Raw genomic sequence first — 11671 nt, 5'->3', positions numbered from 1 at the left:
AGTACACTTAGATAACATACAGTTCTGTATCCAGTGATTGGGAAACAAAAGTAGAAGATGGCCAGAAAGAAGAAAGGAATATGGGACAGAGCTAGGAGGAAGGCAATGGACTAGAAAAAAAAAAAACAACTGATTTGGGATTTAAGGCAGTAGTATGTAGCACACAGACAACTCTTAAAGAAAGGAGAGTTCTAATGTGCAGAATTGGGGAAATTGGAAGATCCTTAAAGGAGTTAAGTATGATCAGAAAGTCACTTAATTGGGGTGAGAAGAGAAATGCAACTTTGGTGATCAAAATACTTTGCATCATATTAATTCATTAAGTGTCCTGTAAGGTCTCCAGAGCAAAGTGAAATAAAAGGATGCCTACACACTTTTCAAGGTTCCTTAAAACAAAATTACCATTTACTTGATCAGTATATACAATTGATTCATACAAAGAAAAAGACAGAATGTCTTCAGAGGTTTCCAGTGTTTGCTTATAACCTCATCAGCTACTACTTAAGGACAGTCATCATATGGGTATTTTTCTAGAGAAACCTCAGAGAATATGGTCCCATTTTGGAACTTGTCACCTCCCATTTTTAACCTTTTGATATCCTGGGACTTTTCTGAAGATTTATTTTATAAAAATAAATCTGCCCCTTCAAACATTTTAGCACTGTTCTTCTGAAATATTGCATAAGGTAAATCAATTTCTTTGGAAGGATAAGAAGGGAGATGCAGAAGGAAGACGCATAATGAAGTGGACTGGAGAGTTTAGAGCACTTAAGTGGTTACATTTTCTTCTCTTCTATTAGCTGGGGGCTAAGTATCTAAGTACAGCTTTTTGAGACCAGTGATAGGACCAAATTGAGGGTGTAGGCATTCTGAGTGGACCTGGTGCCATGTTGCCTTAAAGCAGTGATTCTAAGACTTTGTGCTTTCATAAACCAACAAATAATTCTGCCACTGCTGGTGCTAATGCTACTACTACCAGTAGTGGGGTCTTGGCACTATGTTGTCACTTTAGGGGAGACAATGACCAGAGACACCATAGAGTGCGCAGGGCTTCAGTCAAATAACTTTATGGGTCCCTATCTTTATAAAGAAATTGATTTTTAAAATTGCATCACAAAATTCTCAGATACTTATGAGGGAGGTACAGTTATTCATCATTGGAAATTAGAATAACAAATATAGAAGAGTTATTAAAAGTATTTGTTTATTGTCCAGTATGATTGAAGATTCTTACATGGTTGAATCTCAGAAAAGCCAGATTACAAAGAGGAAGCTTTGACAGTTTTAAAGGCCAGGGTCCATGTTAAAATACTTGTGCTTTTCTTCATGTCACCCAGAACTTCCTGGAAAGTAGAACAAAAATTAAAAAAGACTTCTATATCACTGCTGTCTCTTAGCAAAATACAAACTCTTTCCTGCAGCTTCATTTTCACCACTTAGACCAACTATATTTCGTCTAATTGTGATGAATTATGTGTTTTCTATCCGACCTGTCCTGTGTTCTGCTGATCTGAGTGAGGAGAATCTCCCAGTTCTAAATGGAATTGCTTTTGATCAAACTCAAGGAGAGAAGATAACTTCAAACATGTATTTTTCTCCAGATGTGTATCTTGGTCATTTAACTCTCTTGATAATAATTGAGGTGGGAATTATTATCCTAAGTCTGTAGATGAGGAATTTGAATCTTAGAGAATTCACCAGGCCAAGGGAGGTCTGCTCCACCCCAGCCCCCAGACCAGTGCTTATCTTCAGGTTTTTCTCTACTAGTCCATAGAATTTAAGATGAGAGATTAGTCAGTCATATAGCAATATAAATGCATACAGAATCACCAACAATATCTTAGTGAGAATAGTACTCGCAGATTTGTTGGGCTGTTTAAACATAATTCAGCTCAAGTACAGAACTGTATGATTTTGAGTGGGTATTTGTTTCTAAGTAATATTAAAATTCTTAATATAACTGTGTGACTCAAAAGTAGATAAAGTCATAGTTTAAATGGGTTGCACAAATGACTGGAGTGTGCTCAAGTGTTGAGAAGCCATATTTATTAATGGGAAAAAAAATAGCACTTACTATAAACCCTTGACAGAAGATTATTATTTAAAATTTTAAATTATTTAAACTTATAATCCTGAGTTATAGAAAATAGACAAAAGGTCTGAACCGGAGCAACTCAGACCTGTGTTGCAGAGAGATTTACTTCTCTCTCGTAGTAACTACCAAGTCTATTTCACTCCTTGAGCATTCTTTCCTCTTTTCATTTTTTTAGATAAAATCTCCACAAATATTTCAATGACTATAAATGTTATGCAGGAAATTTAAATATAATTCTACATGTACTATATATTCACACTTACATGCACACAGAAACACCCGTGTGCACATACATATACACACAAAGTAGATATCTATATGGGAGTGCAGTTCATGCCATGGTTCCAATTCTCTTTATTACTGTAAAGATGTTTTAAGCATATGGTCACAATATGCTCAAAATATAAAAAAAATACCATTTTTTTTCTGTGCAGAACATGGAAGTTGGTTAAAGAATGCAGAATAGTGGACTTTTCAGAAAGTGATAGACAGTTACTGTATGGTTTCTCCATATGGCTAAATGTGTGGAATTTAAACAACTGAAGAAAACAAAATGGGAAAAGGCAACAAAAATAACAGTCTTTGTGTTACTCTGGTGGTTACCAGTGGGATGGGGGAGGAGGCAGAGAGTTTGAGGGGTTCACAGTGGTATGTTGCCACTGGAGCTGTGGTAGAGAGCATATGAAACATGCACATGTGGAGGTGTTATGCTGTACCCCCAAGCTATATCCTTTTGAAAATGAATGGCAAATTAATAAATTCTTGAAGAGAAAAACAAATACTGGATTTTAGTGGTGAATGTAATATATATACAGATGTTGATTTATAATGATGCACACATAAAACATATAAGGCTATAATGCATTTGTACCTCAAAAATTTTAAAGTATACAAAATATTGATAAAAAAGAATATCTCACTTTTGGATCACACTTTACAAAGGGCTTTCATTTTCTCATTTGATCTTTATTAAGCTCATTTATTTATTTATTATTTATTTAGAAGATTTATTTATGCATACAAGAACTGGGATACCTGAACTGAAATGTAGAACCTCACAATCTAAGTCTAAATAGTTAGAGAGTTACCAAGGTCCTGATTCTCTCTCTCTCTCTCTCTCTCTCTCCTCTCTCTCACACACTCTCTGTTCTTTTCTCCTTCCTTCCCTCCCTCTCCCTCCTTCTATTTTACTCTTTCTATTATCTAGATAGCTAGTCTTATATTTTACTACATTTGAGGTTTTTTCAGGGTACCAGTGATATTTTTGTTTATCCATTTTGGTGAAGAAATGGTTCCCATTTGGTTGGATTGACAAGTCCCTGACCTATAGTTCTGCACTTGCCAAATAGGACTAGAAATCTTTTCTACTTTCCTCAGTCACTGTGATGTATTCAGCCCACCAGTGTTATGCAGAAAATTTAAATACAAGTCTTTAATTTAGCAGATCCACCCACAAGGTTCCAGAAGCTTAAGTCAGCATGAGTCTTTGGGAAAATATCACTCTGGAAAAAATAGTACATGTGAGAAAAATACTGTGAATTTAGAAGCATTTGTTTTACAAACTACAGATGCAGAGTGAAAGAAAATGACATCTCACTTTGATATTAAGCATTCCTCCATAACACATCCATCTGCAACATGTTTTGCAGTCACTTACCCGCTAAAACCTCACAGCACACAGATTCGCACATGAGGTACAATACAGCTGACCCCGTTTTACAGATGGAGAGAATAGAAATACAGAGAGAGAATAAGTAAATTTCTCAAAGTTCCCAATCAGTTTTCAGACATCTGCCGTTGGAAAGGAGTAAACTAAGTCATATTAGTCCTTTATTAAAGCCAAAACAGGCAAGAGTATTGGTTACAGATTTTCTCTGAAGAGGATGTTGGCTGAGATCTAGTTAATAGGCAGAGAGAGAACTTACCTTGAATTTTTTTTTTTTTGTAGAAAAAAAAAAAAGTAGTTATTTAGTTGTGTGTTTACTTAGGTTGGGTTTGGAGGTAAGTCTGTGCCTCAGCATAATCTGATATGAATAACATGAACAAAATGGCCACTCAGAAGAACAAAGGAAGTCTTGAAATGGGAAAGGGAAGACAGCTTTTGGTCATGGCCTTTCTCCCTAAATAAGTTGCCTTAGTACTTTGAGCTTCTGTCATCTCATCTTTAAAGTGAAGGGGTAGAATAAATCATTGGTTCACAAAATATGGTTCTCAAGGCAGCAACATAAGCATCAAGCTGGTAAACACAAATTCTCAGGCCTCAGCCTTTACTGACTAGCCAGAAATGCTGGAGGTAGCCCCTTAAAGAGATGACTCCAGCACTAAGATTCTGAATCTATCATATCACTGACATGATGAATGCACGTTTTCAGATAAATTTATTATTTAAGTTTAGTTTGTGCTCTTCAGAATACACATTAGTTTAATCTTCCAGTTTTGTGAAGATGGTAGATGTTAATGATTTTGTTGACAGAGAAATTGAATATTACAGAATATTCAAGCTTCCAGAATATAGGAATCAAGATGTAAGGGAATATCCTATACTATCTTTTTTCTTCCCTAAAATAAGAGATGATTCTCTTCTCCTTTCTTTCTACAAGTCAAGATTTGGAACTATAGTTGACCAAAACAAAATTCAATAGGCTTGACACTCCGGGCAATTCTCGCACTTATTTCATGACATTGGCAAGAGAATATATAATTGTACCTTGTAGCCTCCAGGTAATATATGGCATAGTCTTAGTTACTAGTTCTACCTCACCTAGAATGTCAGAAAGATAAATGAAATAATGTAAATTAAGATTTTATAGTTCCTGATAAGAAAATGCAATTTAGAATCATTTCATATACATAAATCTTAGGGTGTGGTGCCTAAAGTCAGGGTCTTTCCTTGCTTGTTTAAACATTTAATACAGCCTGACATATTGTAGGTGAAGGGCAAATGTTTATTGAATCACACTGATTTGTTAAGATTTCAGTGAGTGACACAAAGAAGATCAGTGCTCTGTTCTCTGTGTAACTCGAAGAATAAAACAAATTGAACTGCTGACCAGATAACCAGACATGAATGTAATTCAAAACTTTTCAGAGAAGGAACAATAAAAGAAATAACAGATGTTGAATTCAAAGAATAGAAAATATAAGTGGAACAAGGTTGCATCTTCCAGTAAGTGAAGAATAGAAGGACTACCACCAAGAAGGAAAAAGTAGAACAATGAATACAAATAACAGATTTTAAGATTTTTAACTTTTCTTCAGCAATAATGAGTTTCTTTAGAAAAGTTTGTAGGGCCTCCCTGGTTGAACGCTGGTTTGTGAAGCTGCCAGCAGCCTCTGCAGCACTGGTTAGATCCCTGGCCACCTGGTGAGGGCCCCACATGGCACTCAGACCTCTCCTGCCACCCGCTGCCCCCCTCAGCAGTAGCAGTGTACTTCCTCACTCTGCCTGTTCTGCTCTCCGCTCTGGCTCTGGTGAATTCTCTCACCCTCCCGCGCTTCTGACTGTACCCAGTGCTTGTATAAATAAATAAATAAATCTTTAGGAAAAAAAAAAAAAAAGAAAAGTTTGTAAAGATTTAGCAGTTTTAAGATACAGACACAATAGAACTGACCTAAGGCTAGTAATTAAGTTAGGGGAAGAAAAATCTACGAAGGCTGGGTTATATGCTGTTTACATTTTTCTTTTGGCTCCTATGCCTAATTAGTTCTCTGCAGCACTCTGCCCCATTCTGTGCCCTGAAAACTTGATCTCCCCAGAGTTTATCACCTGAGCATAGTTTCCCTTGAACTTCGGGTTGGGTTTACATGCTAGAAGACACAGGTAAGAGTTTGGAGGGTGAGAGAAGGGAACGCATTGTGTATTTATTTCACCCCTGCCACTGCCTCCCTGTTTATGTGAGGGTCAGGCAGTGACAGTTTCTGTTAGTTGAATACTCTTCCAATTCCAACTCTTGTCTGATCCCTGCGACATTATTCTTTACCTATGCCCCTTTGAGCCTAAGATGGCAGCCACTTCCATCATTGCTAATCCTGAACTGCTTCATCCCTTGGTCCTCCTAATGCTGACCACACTATACACACAGTCAATTCAGCAAACTTTCTTCAGCTACCATAGGGGTAACATCTGATAGATACTTGCTTACCTCAGAGTCATGATTCTGAATCTTTAAACTGCATCAGAATCATTTGACAGGTTTATTAAACTAAAAATTACTAAACTAAAAGAATTGAGTTTGTTAAACTAAAAATTACCTCATGCCCAAAATTGATTCCATGAATCTAAAATGGAGCTGAAGAATTAAAGTTTGTAGGGCGTGAAAAGATTTGTAAAGCTGGGGGAGGTTCATTGCCTGAATTCTCTAGGCAGGCTTCTGCATTCCTCTTCCCAGGTGGGCTGCCTGGTGGGTTTTTGCATTCTGGCCTCCTGCGTGGACCTTTCACCAGGTAGTGGTGATATTGCTGACCTGGGGACCAGATTTGAATAATTGCCTGATAATATTCCCAAATGTGGGCACATATCAGAATTACTTCCTTAACTACATAAAAGTACAGATTCTTCTAATCCCTCTAGATCAAATAAAACAGAAACTGGAAGCTTAAAGTCCAAGAAGGTATATTTCCTAAATCTTGGATGATTATAATGAAATTTAATTTTTCTATGAAGATGCTTCCAACTCTGAAACAAAGAGAGAGTAAGTATTTTTTTGTGCCTTCACTTGAAGAGAATGAGAAGACTCTGACCCAGCCTGGAGGAAGTAGGTGTTTGTCTCTCTACTTCCGCCAAGTACCAATAGAGCAGCTTTCTTAGTTGGGGGGGGGGGTTCTCTAAATCCCATAAGGTGTGTTCACCTCAATCTTTCTTCTTCACAGCTGTACCTGGCACACGGCCTCCCAGTGGCACATCCACCACAGTGAATGTGCACTGGTGGCTCTCAGAGCTGACTCCCAGAGACATGAACTTCTTGGGGACAGGATGGAATCTTACCAGTTTTGAGTTACATGCACTTACTGCATATTTATATCATCAAAACTTAGCCCCTGTCTGGCATCTGGCACAGAGTAAGGGCTATTGTCAGGGGTCAGAAGGAGAGGAAGATTTACTAGTAAATGAGTGAAATGATAGAATGGATGAGTATATGTTGTTCTTCCTCATCTTTTCTATTATGTCAACAACAAATAATAATAAACTTTCATTTTTCCCTGACATGCTGATTTTAACAAGCAAATTTTCTAAAGCAGAGACATTTGAAGTGAGTTGGATGGCCTCATAGATCTTTTCTGTCTCTAAACTTCTTGGTTCAACAAGTAATAGAAAGGAATCAATCTCCCTCTGACTGACAGTTTTGACAGCTGCTGTTCTCAGGATGTCAATGCATAATCTGTTATTCTCCGTACCAACTTAAAACTGAACAGAGACATATGCACTGTCAGTCTCATCCCTCAGATCTTGCTCCTGGTCTCCAGTTCCCCCCTCCTGCCCTGCTTTATTCTCTCCTCCACACACTATGTCAGTGAAGTGTCTTTAAATTCTGTGCAATTTTGAAGCTCCTCTGCCCCAAGCTAGAAGCTTGATTAGAGCTCATCTTTGAGTATTATTACAGCACATTTACAGTGCAATCTCCAGCTTTGCAAACTAATAGGGCATCATAAACGTGAAGCTGCTCAAATAATAAATGAATCTTTTCTCTATGCTTAGCCAAGGGAAGTGGATATTAAAATGAATAAGAGTAATAATAAAAAGCGAGCTGGCTGCATGGGTATAATTAAAATGAATAGCTCACGCACAAAAAATAAAGCTCTGAACATTGACTTCCTTTGGGACACACCCCAATACACCCAGACCTCGCCTCAGAAAGGTATGCACCGCTGTCATCCTAACGTAAAGCAAACACCTACACTCACCCTCCAGTCTACAATTGGGAGACAAATTTGGCTTCCTGAGTCAATGGCTCTTCCAGCCCTTGGGAGAAAGTAAAACACCTAGTGTTTCCTATCTTCAGTATTCAGAAAACCAAAAGGGCAATTTTTTGAATTGATAGGATGACTGGTCCTAAGGATGAGGGATATTTGATTTGAATTCAGTAGCATAAATGCATTTTCTTCTGTGCCAGAAAATGTAACCAGTAATATGGATAAGAAGTTTTGACTCTCAAGGCTGCTCGGCAGAGCAACTGGTGGGAGGGAGGGGGGATCTTCCTTCTAGAGAATTCAATGGAAAATATAAACTCTGAGTGAGCACAGGCACTCTGAGAGGGGCTGCTGCATCTATATATTCTCCCCTGCAGCCATTCAAATCAGTCACCCAAACCAGATTACATTTACCTTCCTTTTTCAAGGGCTCTGGGTCCAAGTTACCCCATTGAAGATTAGGTAGCATTTCTTCACTACCTTTGATAAGGAAAATTTGTAAGAAGATAGATTCCAGGTTATTTATTTCTTGGCATCTTTGTGATTTTTGTAACCCTTTTCCATCAAAGAAACTACTGACACAAAGGCCTCTCCTAGGATTCTTTCCTTTAAAAGGGGAAAAAAATCACTATAAAATTAATATGGGTATAGCACACATGACATCTTTCTTTTGCTCTTCCTTTTACTTGCTGTACTTTTGAGACTCATCTTTTCTGTTGAGAGAAGTGAAGGAGAAAATCTACACACTTCCACAGACCTGAGGGATTAAAGCCACTGACTTTCAATTGTCTTCTGCATAGCCCTTTCCAACCTGACAGAAATGTCTCTGAGGTAGAGTTTAGGCTTAATAAGGATTCCCCCCTCTCTACTCAGAAAAGACTGGGCATGTTCAGGGTGGCATGGCCATGCACCCTCCTCTCTTCATTCAGTGATCACAGTTAACTTAGTGGTCTTCAAGCTACTAGCTTCAGGTTACTAGTAAAGAAGTTCCTGCTGAAGAAGAAGAACCTAAAATGTCCTCCACTCCAAAGTGACATTTGACAGCGTGTAGACTTGACAAGCAGAGGGAGATTTGTCTGATATCACCAAGAAAGCTCAAATCATTGTTTTAACTTTTGTTTTTTCTTTTTATCTTGTATTATATTTGTGTTCACAACATTAAATATAGTTATCATGGACTTCTGAATGTATTAAAACTAAAATGAAGCAGAATTAAATTTCCAGTATTCTGTGAGCCTACCCTACCATGTAGTGATCTTGAGCACCCACTTACCTTCTCAAAGTCTATGCAAATCTGAATAGGAGTGTTGGAACAGTGATGTTGAATGTCACTTCAAGTTTTAAACTTATGTTTCTGCACTCTCAGGGACTGATGATACTCAAAGAGATCGTTATCTCTTAGGGTTCGAATCATAAGTGTTAGCAAATGTATTTATTCACACAGGATTAGTATACATGTATTATGCACATAAGATGGTTGTAAGTGCTTAATGGAATATTGCTTTAACACCTATTTTTGTATTATGATTGATTTCATTTTGTAGAGCGAAATCAACTGAAATCCAGGACTGGAAATTTTGAGTCTTGTTTTTTTGTGTGTCTTTTTTCCCCCTGGCTTATTGAGAAATAACTGACATATATCACTACATAAGTTTGAGTCATACAGAATGATAGATTGTGAAATGAACATCACAACAAGTTCAGCTAGTATCCTTCTCAATAGATACAATTAAAGGAAAAGAATAAGAGAGAAAAAAAATCTCCTTGATAATTCAGGATTTATTCTCTTAATCACTTTCCCATATCTCATATAGCAGCATTTGTTATGTCATTATGTACATTCCATCCCTACTAGTTAATTATAACTGGATGTTTGTACCTTTTTATCACCTTCCTTTTATATTCACTTACCCCCTCTTCTGCCTTTGGTTACCACAAGTCGGATTTCCTTTTCTATGACTTTCTTTGCTTGTTTGTTTTACATGCACTATATATGTGAACTCATAAAGTATTTAAGTTAGCATAAATAAGTTATGCTAACTTATTTAACTTAGCTTAATGGCTTCAAGTTTCATTCATGTCACAAATGATAACATTTCCTCACTTTTTATGGCTGACATTCTAATGTGTTTACATTTATATGTAAAACACAATGACTTATTGAACTTCTTTAGTTATTCATATATAATAATGGATATTTAGGTTTGTTTTCATACGTTGACCTTTGTAAATAATGCTTCTATGAACATGCAGATAGAGATAACCTTTCGAGTGTCCTGTCCTGATTTTCACTTTCTCTTTACTATTTAATTTTGCTGTGTGTCCTTGGGCAAGTTACATAATCTCAGTGGACTCAATGACTTCATCTGTGAAATAGGAATGCATAGTATGATAGGGAAAATGGTGGGGATTTTATGTTACGTTTCTGGAAAAACTTATAATTCTGTTATTTGGTGAGATGGTTGTAACTCTCCAAATACTTCCATCTTTAAGTATCAGAATATCTAGATTAATTGGACATAAAAAGAAAGGGGAATTGGAGGCAGTGACTATACCAAAAGCTCTGAAGACCTTCTACCTTTGTTGGTGAAGGTGTGTGTTTGCTGGGAGCAGGGAAACAGCAGGGAATGGAGGTAACAGCATTTCTATTTGGGACTTCTGCTTTACCCTTCCTTTACTATGAACCATTTTCCTTTAGAATCCAAAGCAAGCGGAGTGTCCCTGGACAGCCACATTGGTGAACTATAAATATATGTTATATATATTTTATATTCAGCTGTGTGTATACATATATGTGTGTATATATATATATCTTAGTTTAAATCAAATTAATTCATATTATATTGACAGTAATTTATTTTATTTTTAAAGATTTATTTATTTATGCATACAAGAGCTGGGGCACAGGCCAGAGATGCAGGGGGTGAGAGGATTCACCAGAGACAGAGTGGGGAACAGAACGGTCAGACTAACCAAAATACACTGCTGAGGGGAGCAGTGGGCGAGACAGGAAAGGTCTGCTTTGCCATGTGGGTTGCTCCCCTGTGGGCCAGGGATCGAACTCATGCTGCAGAGGCTTCGGATAGCTTCACATTGTGGTGTTTAATCCCTTGTGCCAGCAGGGAGGCCCTATTGACAGTAATTTTAGCTAAAGGATTTACTGATTTTTAGTGAAGAAAAAAATCAAAGTAAAGGGTTTAAGAAATCACATCTAGACATTGAGTAATGGTTTTACATTGTTGCAAGAAATTATTTAATAGAAAATCATTAAAATACATTGACAAGATGGAAAAAGAAGTCATTCTCAAAAGTGAGCATCACACAAAATAAACAACAGAAAGTAAAATGTGTACTTAAACTAAAATACCAAGCTGCAAGAAAACAAATGCCATCAAATGTCCTTTAAGCGGAAGGAGTAGCACTATTTTTTTCTCCCCATTATTTTCCTGTCCTTCAGCCATACTCACAGTCCACATTCCTTATAGCAAACTGGCACTCTCTATTTTGGTACAGAAACCAATAGAATTTTGCACTTTGCATTACAGGACACAATTGCCTTCGATTACCTGATTTACTATGTGACTAACCTGAAAATTATTTAAATAATAACAGCACAATTAACTACACGTAGACATTTGAATCTACATGTGTGGTCAAAAAATAACCTAC

General features: G+C 37.1%; 1 long non-coding RNA gene across 1 annotated transcript in view; it reads right to left on the bottom strand.

Annotated features, from left to right (window-relative positions):
- Positions 1-1317: 1317 nt before the first annotated feature.
- The window catches only part of LOC129146824 (uncharacterized), a 152435-nt gene continuing 142081 nt past the window's right edge, over positions 1318-11671 (bottom strand). Inside the window, exon 6 of the long non-coding RNA XR_008554088.1 lies at positions 1318-1343. This is a non-coding gene — a long non-coding RNA (uncharacterized LOC129146824). The remainder of the gene's footprint in view (positions 1344-11671) is intronic.

The sequence above is a fragment of the Talpa occidentalis genome, unplaced genomic scaffold (assembly GCF_014898055.3).
Source record: "Talpa occidentalis isolate TD23 unplaced genomic scaffold, MPIMG_talOcc4v2.1 talOcc4.4, whole genome shotgun sequence".
Classification (NCBI taxonomy): Eukaryota; Metazoa; Chordata; class Mammalia; order Eulipotyphla; family Talpidae; genus Talpa; species Talpa occidentalis.
This window is presented reverse-complemented; position numbering and strand designations above follow the sequence as displayed.